Genomic DNA, 8722 nt, shown 5'->3' with positions numbered 1-8722 from the left:
TACCGTGCTGAGCTGGGACTGCAGGTCGATCTCCAGGCTCTGGATGGTGCGCCGTAGCTCTGTGATCTCTGTCTTGCCGCTCTGAAGCTGCTCCGTGTTGATGGCCACCTCCCGGTTCAGCTCTTCCGTCTGCAACAAGGCCAAAGCGTGCCGTTACAGCACCGGCGAGCGGGCACAGCCTCGGGTCCCATGCTCCCCGCCGCGCCGTCGGCCAGCCAGCTCCACTTGCTGAAGAACCACTGCTCGGCGTCCCTGCGGTTCTTGTCCGCCAGGCTCTCGTACTGCTCCCTCATCTCAGCCAGGATCTTGGTGAGGTCGATTCCAGGAGCAGCATCCATCTCCACGCTGATCTCTCCACCCACCTGCCCGCGCAGGGCATTCATTTCCTGGCAGAAAGGAAACACACGATGCACATCATGGTCAAACTGATATATTCCCATCATGACAAATTTCTTGTTTGCAGCCAGCACACAAACCCCACAGACCTTCTCCTATCAGAAGGGATTGTTTCCCTCCCCCTTACCCTCTCGAGTGTCTCCTGACAGCCCTAATTGCAGAGACACTCCTGCACATTTGACCTGACCCCTTGCCATTGTGCACAAAGTATATTTTGTGGGTCCCAGTTTGAGCCTGGCTCTGTGCTCACCTCCTCGTGGTTCTTCTTGAGGTAGGCCAGCTCCTCCTTCAGGTTCTCGATCTGCATCTCCAGGTCAGCTCTGGCCAGGGTCAGCTCATCCAGGACTCTGCGCAGGCCGTTGATGTCAGCCTCCACGCTCAGGCGCAGGGCCTGCTCCGTCTCAAACCTGGGAACACACACACACAGTTGCACCATGGAGCCCAGCTGATACAGGTTTTTTTTCTTCTTGTTTCCTTCCCCACCTTGGCCTACTTCTGCCAAGCATCTTTTATTAAATGTGCATGCACAGCTCTCCACGGTGCAGAAATGTCCAAGACAATGCTGTGGCCAGGAAGAGATGTGCACTTCCCAAATGTCACACTTCTAGTGAGCAGTGACCTGGTGGAGCAACTTCAGTTGCAGAAAGCCAAGAAAAGCCTCAAACAGACCAGCTTTTCCCTCCCTCTCGTAAGAACTCTTGGAAGCATTGGGCTTACTTGGTTCTGAAGTCATCAGCTGCCAGCCTGGCATTGTCAATCTGTAAGACGATGTTGGCATTTTCAACAGTTGCAGCAAGAATCTGAGGGAGGATAAAAGAAAGCGAAAGAGTGAAAAAGTAGTTCCAAAAAACAGCGTGCGGCTGCCTCAATTCCCACTCAGAGGAAGGACTGGAGCAGCACTGAACCCGCTGCCTGCTGGGCTGGGCTTCCACATGGACTCTGCAGAGAGAGAGAAGGGATGCTCATGCTCAATCTCCCATTGGCACTGATCTGGTCTTGGGAAGATACTGGCACGCACATGTGCCACAGCCTGCTGTCCCTGCCGGAGCGGCTTCTCCATGTGCCTACACCATGCTTGGAGTCCTGGCAGCAGCCTGGGCTTTGCCTGGCAATGCTGAACAGCCCAGCCGAGAAGGAAAAAAGGGTTGAGGAAGGAGTGCCTTGTGCCTGAATCATTTTGCTTTCGTAATTACACCTGAGGTGCAAATATTTGTTCTGGGATTTTGAAAATGATTGCCCATTTAATGAGCAGTAATTTCTGTAGCCACAAGCTAATGAAAAACTCTCACTGAGTTCTGATGCTTCAGGGGATATCCAAGCAAGAATCCAGGAATGTTGATGTGGTAATTTCCCAGCTGCCGTGGGGGAGGGGAGGGAAGGGTCTGCCTCCCTCTGGATCATGAGTGGAGGGTTTCTGTGAGACCCAGCACTTCATTGCTCAAATCTGGAGACAGCTTCTGTGCGCCAGATCGGAGCACGCTTGACAAGCTGGAATTTGAAGAGAAGCTTTGTGTATCAAGGCAAGAGCCCTTCATCCCAAGGTGAAGCCCAAGAGAAGGGTTAAAGACCTGAAAAATTCCAGGTATGTGATTTCTCCCGGGGGCTGACTGCTGAGCCTGTCAGCAGCTGCCCCATTTCCCTGGTATTTACTCTCACAGACCAGGTATTGTCCTTTCCCAACCGACCACACCTCCATCCCCTCCAGTGGAGCCTGAACTGATGAAGGTTGCTGTCACCTCCCGGTAGGCACTGATTAAGGGCCAGGTAATCAGCGCATGATGAGTAATGTGGGAAGAGGGAGGAGAGGTAGGAGACAAAGGACAGATTCTGGTGCTTTTGTTCAAGGACCTTTGCCTAAAATCAGCCAGGGAGCTGCAAAGAATAAAGAAATACTCTTGGCCATGATTTCATCTACTGCATTTTAGAGTAGGGCATACACCTGACTTCGGCACCTCTCAAGCCACCTACCACAACCCACTATGTTCTGACTCCTGGATTTTAATTTATGTCTGTGTTTGCACCTCCCAAAGAACAAGCATCCCATCGGGCAGTTCCCTTCTTTTTTAACCTCTACCTTGAGCCTCCTATCAGGCCAGAAAGGATCTGATTTGTAGGATATTTATGAGGATGACTTAGCACCTCCATTTGCATATCATTCAGTAGTGAACGGTGCCAAAGAGATAACATGTCCCTGCCTGCAGAGTGCTTAATCAGGAGCCTGGCAAAGGGGGCGCAAGCAGCATCGAGGAAAGGCGGGAAATGAGTGGCCTGGCAGCTCGCACCCTGTAGCATCAGGGAACCTGAACCAAGGGCTGATGGGCTCTGATGTCTGCCTTCCTACCCCGGCTTTCTCCCTACACTGAAACAGTCAATAGCAAACCCATCTTTGTGCCTTGTGGAGGACACGATCAAGAAACTGCTGTTCATCAATTATGGCTCATATTTCCAAGCATGCTCTTTCTGTCTTCCCATCTCAAACCAATTACTTGCCATTGGTGAATACTCTTCCCTTCAGCTTTTAGGAACAGGGTCATCTTTTTAAAAGTGATTTTAATGAAGATGTCTTGCTAATCACAGCATCCTACCTTGTTCCTGAGCTCCTCGATAGTCCTGTAGTAGGGGCTGTAGTCGCGCTCTGGACCAGGTCCTTGCTTCTTGTACCATTCCCTGATCTTGACCTCCAGGTCAGTGTTGGCCTCCTCCAGGGCACGCACTTTGTCCAGGTAGGCAGCCAGGCGGTCGTTGAGGTTCTGCATCGTCTCCTTTTCACCAGCCGGGAGGATGCCATCGCCACCTCCAAAGCCACCTCCAAAGCCCCTCCTCCCCCAACACGCACAGAGGAAAGCCTGCTGGAGCCTCCACCCAGGCCCCCCAATCCCTTGAGGGAGGTGGAGGAGGAGTATTGCCTGACAGTGGTGCTCATGGCGAAGGCTGGCGGAGGCTGGGGGGCTGGGGGGCTGGAGGGCTGGAGGACGACACCCGGCTCGGCAGCTCAGACAGCGAGTGCTCGCTTCCCCCTGGCCTCCAGCCCTTTATAGTCCAGGCAGGAGGCGTTGCCGGCGCTTTTTTTTCTGTTGCATTCCCGATTATTTTCATCACTCCTAAAATCTGAGCCAACTTCCAGAATCGTCACTTTTGCCTTTGTTCTATTTATGCTTTGTGTCATATTCCACTAGAAATTTTTTATCTCACAAAGGGCGCCTTTATGCTTCTTCCGTTTCCAAGTAAATATTCAGGTGTGATTCAAAGGAGGAGGCTCCTTGCTCAGGGCTACATTTTAATTCTGCTTCGTACTGTTAGCTCTGCAACGGGGATACTCAGACAGTGCTTTTGGTCGAGTAAGTCAGCATCGCCCTTTGCCGTGTCTTTTTATCCCAGCTACCACATTTCCCTGTCTCTACTTACACTGTACACACAAGCACACCCGCAGGGACAGCGACCGCGTCGTGAAGCCCTGAATGTACATCTACAGTCCCGTGAGTACAACGGGGCTAGAAGGAACTTGGCTACCAGTCCTGGAAATACAAGCCCTCTCTTTTATCCACAGAGAGAGGGATGTTCTGTAATGAAAAAGCAATGAAAAGGGAGTTTATGCCTCAGGGCTTGTGCAGTTCTTTGCTTCAGAGACCACCCAAGCGTGGAGGAATAGGAAAAGGCAATAAGCAATGGATGTTTTGTGTTGTTCTTTGTGAACGAGAGCCTAGCAAAGCATTCAGAAAGGGCAGGGCATGGCTACTAACTGACATAACATAAAACTTATGAGATACTCCAGGAAAAAATGTGGAATGGCATAAAGAAGATGAAAGATGTAAGGAAAAAAGCTCCTGGTCTCTAAGCACCGTGAACAAGGCTGCAGAGTTGACAGTAACGTAGCTTAGCAGCTAATGCTAACGGTATTTTCTGTGATTAACATCGCAATCAGTTGTGACCAGGGAGGACAACTTCAGTGTGAGTTTGGAGCGCCCAGCTCCCATGTAAACAGAGCTTCAGGAGAGATATCGGTTGCCTCTGAGCAAAAAGACTCAAAAAAATGAGTGTGCCAGGCATGGTCAAGCCCCGCTGCCCGTTCTCCGTGCTGACCTGCGTCACGGGCAAAACCCACAAACCGGAGTGTCACTAGCTAATCATGCAGGGTGTGGAGGAGAAGATATTTCTCATGTACGTGCATGGCGAATTGTTTGATTGTCTTCGCAGACAGGCCCCAACAACCCCTTCCCAACAGCCAAGTTCTTCCTTAGATCATTTGCCAAAGGAGGGGGGAAGAGCATGGAAATAAGCAGCAAAGGTACATTTCTGAGTAGCTCTACAGGGCATGACTCCCTCCCCTCTATCTGAAGAAAGCTGGAAACGATACAGGAGTGGGATGTGTCCTTGGAATATCAGGAGCTGGCTGCTACGGAACGGCACAGCTAGCGATGTTCCCACTGGTGAATGGAGACAAGTCTGTACGGCGTGGGGAACTGGAGAACTGGAATCTCCACCCTGTTTGCTCTGGCCGGAGGACGGGTTCGGTCTCTTGGCGGCAGCGTCTTCTTGTCGCATGAGTGCCAGGAGACGGGGTGTGGAGCCAGCAGACGCCCACTTTCTGCTCGCCTTCCCCAGGTGCGGATGGCAAAGGCGCAGCAGCGCGGGGGCGGCTGGGACGCCGAGTTCCATGGAATGCGCTTTCTCCCCGTCTTCACTGCCTCACCTTCCCCAGGGTGATACAAAAGGGCAGAACTCCTGGGCTGTCCCCGCTGAGTGGCACAAAGAAAGGGGAACGGCAGTGACAGAACCAGCGCAGAGCCCCCGTGCAAGTGCAAACCCTCAGCCTTGATGGGAGCAAAGCCTTTCAGACCAGCCAGCAGCAGCAATCCGCTTCCCAGGCCGGGCCGTAGGATGGATAACTGCATGGATAACTGTCACAGCGTTACGAGGTTAACAGCGTGTTCCTTCTTTACGTGAAATTGCCTTTTCTTTCATCTTTTGTTTCCTATTTAACCGCTGTGTCATAAAAATACACATTGCTCAAAATATCTATGGTAGTTTGATAATACCACAAGGCAGCAATTAAAATCATGAGGCGTTAATTAAGACTTAAAACAACGTATTAAAAATTCTAAGACGTTATTTACATGCCCTCCCAGTGAACACAACCACAAATGACTACATATTGTTTGTATCACGCTCTCTTTTAAATAAAAGGCTGACTATTAAACCAGATTCTGCCCCTGTTTCATGGGCACATGCACACTGCGAGCCCATTTTTTATACATTTCAAAATCAGAACGCCGGTTCTGTGGCGTAACAGCAATTTTACGGTAGCACGTTGGTGTTTAAAGATACATTTCTGCCGTAATTCAGGAGGAAAACGGAGGTGAAGTTCTGGCTCCAAACATACAAATCGGCAGAGCTGGCAGGTGAAACGACCTGGACAAAACCACTTCTCTGGTTATTTTAGTGTATTGATTAAGTTTGCCCTGGTATCATATTATCACAGGGAAGTTTCCTAAAATGAGCCGAAAAGCCATACCTTAACGTCTCTTTCTAAAGTGGTCTTTTATGTCAGATTAACTCAGTGTAGCCTAAGAAGTCAAACCGTATTTCTGGAATAAACCATCGCTTTCTGAAACTCGCCTCAAGCTGCCGCTGCCTGTCTGCATAAGCCACCACCTGCAGCTCCCTCCTCAACGGGTTCCTTAAGGTCAGGACTAATTATTAATGCTTAAGGCAGGAGAGAATCAACATCTGTTTTCCACACCTCCCTCACAATTTGCAGGAGCAGGAGTAATTAAAACAGGGGATTTTTGTTAGCAAAGTATTATTTGTTGTTTCTAGCAACATGGGTGTGCCCAGACTTTTCCAGGAGAAAAATATGAAGCCTGGAGGAATTCCAGCAAGGCACCTTCAGCGTCCCCACGCTGGGTGTCGCAAGGGTGGCAGCCGGAGGAGCGTGACCACCGCGGGTTGCTCAGAGGAGCTGCGAGAGGTCTTGATGGTCCCTGCACCATCCATGGGGGGAACAGGGAGTCCCTCGGAGGTGCCCTGGGCTGCCCCAAGTGTTAACCATGGGCTGTGTCCATCCCTACCCTTCTTAGGCATCTGAGCTCCAGCTGCGCAACGCCTGCCCGTATCCAGCCCAGGGGCCTGGAGCACCCCTTGATGGGCACCCTCCAGGCTCGTTCAAGGGTGCAGGAGAGGAGACAGCGCAGTTTGTAGGACTGCAGAGATGCTGTGGCTGGAAGAGCCTCGGGTCAGGAATCGTGCCCTGTTATTTGCTTGCGGCCCGTCCGCCACGCACCACGAGGGCGTGCGGCGGCAGAGCGGTGGGAGCCCTTCTCCCGACCACAGCGCTCCGTTACTGGGTTGTGTTTACGTGTCCGTTGGTGGAATCTGAGCGGAAATGAGATCGCTGTTCGGTGGCAGTGAGGTTCAAACCCAAAGCCACGTCTACCACAAGTCGGTGGATGCTGGGAAGGCTTGGCACTGGCTGGCATGGGGCTCCGGGCTGCTGCCCAGGGTGCAGAGGGCAGCTGGTGCCGGGGGATTAAACCAGGGGGATGCAGCCCCAGCCCACAGTGGGCAGAGCTGTGTGGCTGCAGCTTGGAGTGCCTCAAGCCCATGCATCCCCTGCCACCTCGGCTTGTGGTGCAGATGATGCACTGTGGGCATCCTTTCAACCTCTTGAAAAAAACCCACCCTGAATTCTCACTTATCTCCCAATAAAATCCAGGCAGCTTTTCTGAAAAGGGGGCTTAAAACTGTGCGGCCAGCTTTATTCCTACACGCATTTAGTAGCCTTTCTCTGAATCATCCCATTGATTTAGAAGTTAGATCTATGAAGTAAGAAATAGGGCAGAATCCAGCCAAGAATGTGTCTGAACTGGCTTTCCAGGAACGGCTGGGCCAGATGACGGCATGGTGAACTGCTGCGTCAGGAGCAGCTGCTGACAGCCAGGGAGTGCCAGAAATAACTCCCAGGAGAGGTTTGCTCCTTTTGTTTGTACAGACCATACCCACCACTCACCGTCTCTTGTTTTCCTCACCCTTTAGCGGTGCCTTTGGAAGCAAGAAGCAAACTAAGCTGAGTTTGTGTTCCCAGAGGGGCATCAGCCAGTGTATCCCTGCCACATCTATGGCTTAATTTCATTTTATCACAAAGTTTGTTACCTGGACTGCATGGCAACTGCTGAGGCAGAGCTGGGGAGGGAGTCATTCGCAGCGTCCCGGCTGCACGACCTGATTTTTGTTCACTTTCTTGCTTGGACTCACCGAGTTAAAAGCTCCAGCTCTGCTGTTGCTGTACATTGCAGCCGGGGAAGCTGTGCTTTGCCCCGACCTGAAAGTCGCTGTGCCAAATTTGAGATGAAATACAAAGACTCTCACAAGTTTCCCCTCCCATGACCATATAATCAATTCCTTCCTAGACCTCCACCCACATCAGCTGTCTTTGCTGAAGCAGCCGGGTCTCGGTGTGACAGCCATGTAGGTGTACTGGCCCCACTATCTGGGTACCAAAGAGGGAGAATATTATCATAGAATCATTGAATCATAGAATGTTTTGGGTGGGAAGGGACCCCTAGAGGTCACCCAGCCCAACCCCCCTGCAGGAGCAGGGACACCTTTAACCACATCAGGTTGCTCACAGCCCCGTCCAACCTGGCCTGGAATGGTCCCAGGGATGGGCCTTCCACCCCCTCTCGGGGCAACCCCTGCCAGGGTTTCACCACCCTCACTGGAAAGAATGTCTTCCCTATATCCAGTCTAAACCTATCCTGCTTTAGTTTAAAGCCATCACCCCTTGTCCTGCCACAGCTGGCCCTACTAAAAAGATTGTCCCCATCTTTCCTATCGTCCCCCTTTAAGCCCTGACCGGCCGCACTCAGGTCTCCCCACAGCCTTCTCTTCTCCAGGCTGAACAAGCCCAGCTCTCCCAGCCTGGCCTCATAAGAGATAATATTTCTCGTGCAGAGAGGAGCTTTGTCCTACGGCTCCAGGAGTGGGACAGCCTGGCTCTTCAGAGCAGCAAGACATGACCCTGGTTTGCATGAGCGCAAAGAAAAGCTTTATTTGATTTCTGAGCGTGGCACAGCGCTTAGAGAAAGGGTGAGGGGAGCAGGGGTTGATAAGAAGAGAAGATACATTTCATGATCTGCGCAGCGTAAGCTGGAATCTTCTTTTGCTTTGCTCTGCGAGTTTTGCAGCAAACCAGGCAGCCGACTCAGTGGGCAGCCGGGGTGATCTGCTCCCGGGAGGAAATCACTTTCCCATCCTGAACTTCCTCGAAGATTGTGCGGATTTGACGTGTAGTTACAGGTGCTACAACGGAGACAGAAGGAACCGTTAT

At 51.6% G+C, this 8722-nt stretch overlaps 1 pseudogene; it reads right to left on the bottom strand.

Moving 5' to 3' along the window:
- The window catches only part of LOC104132235, a 4551-nt pseudogene extending 1232 nt beyond the window's left edge, over nucleotides 1-3319 (bottom strand).
- Nucleotides 3320-8722: the final 5403 nt, after the last annotated feature.

Source organism: Egretta garzetta, unplaced genomic scaffold (assembly GCF_000687185.1).
Source record: "Egretta garzetta isolate BGI_Z169 unplaced genomic scaffold, ASM68718v1 scaffold618, whole genome shotgun sequence".
Lineage (NCBI taxonomy): Eukaryota > Metazoa > Chordata > Aves > Pelecaniformes > Ardeidae > Egretta > Egretta garzetta.
The sequence above is the reverse complement of the archived record's forward strand: the minus strand, read 5'-3'. Positions and strand labels throughout refer to the sequence as shown.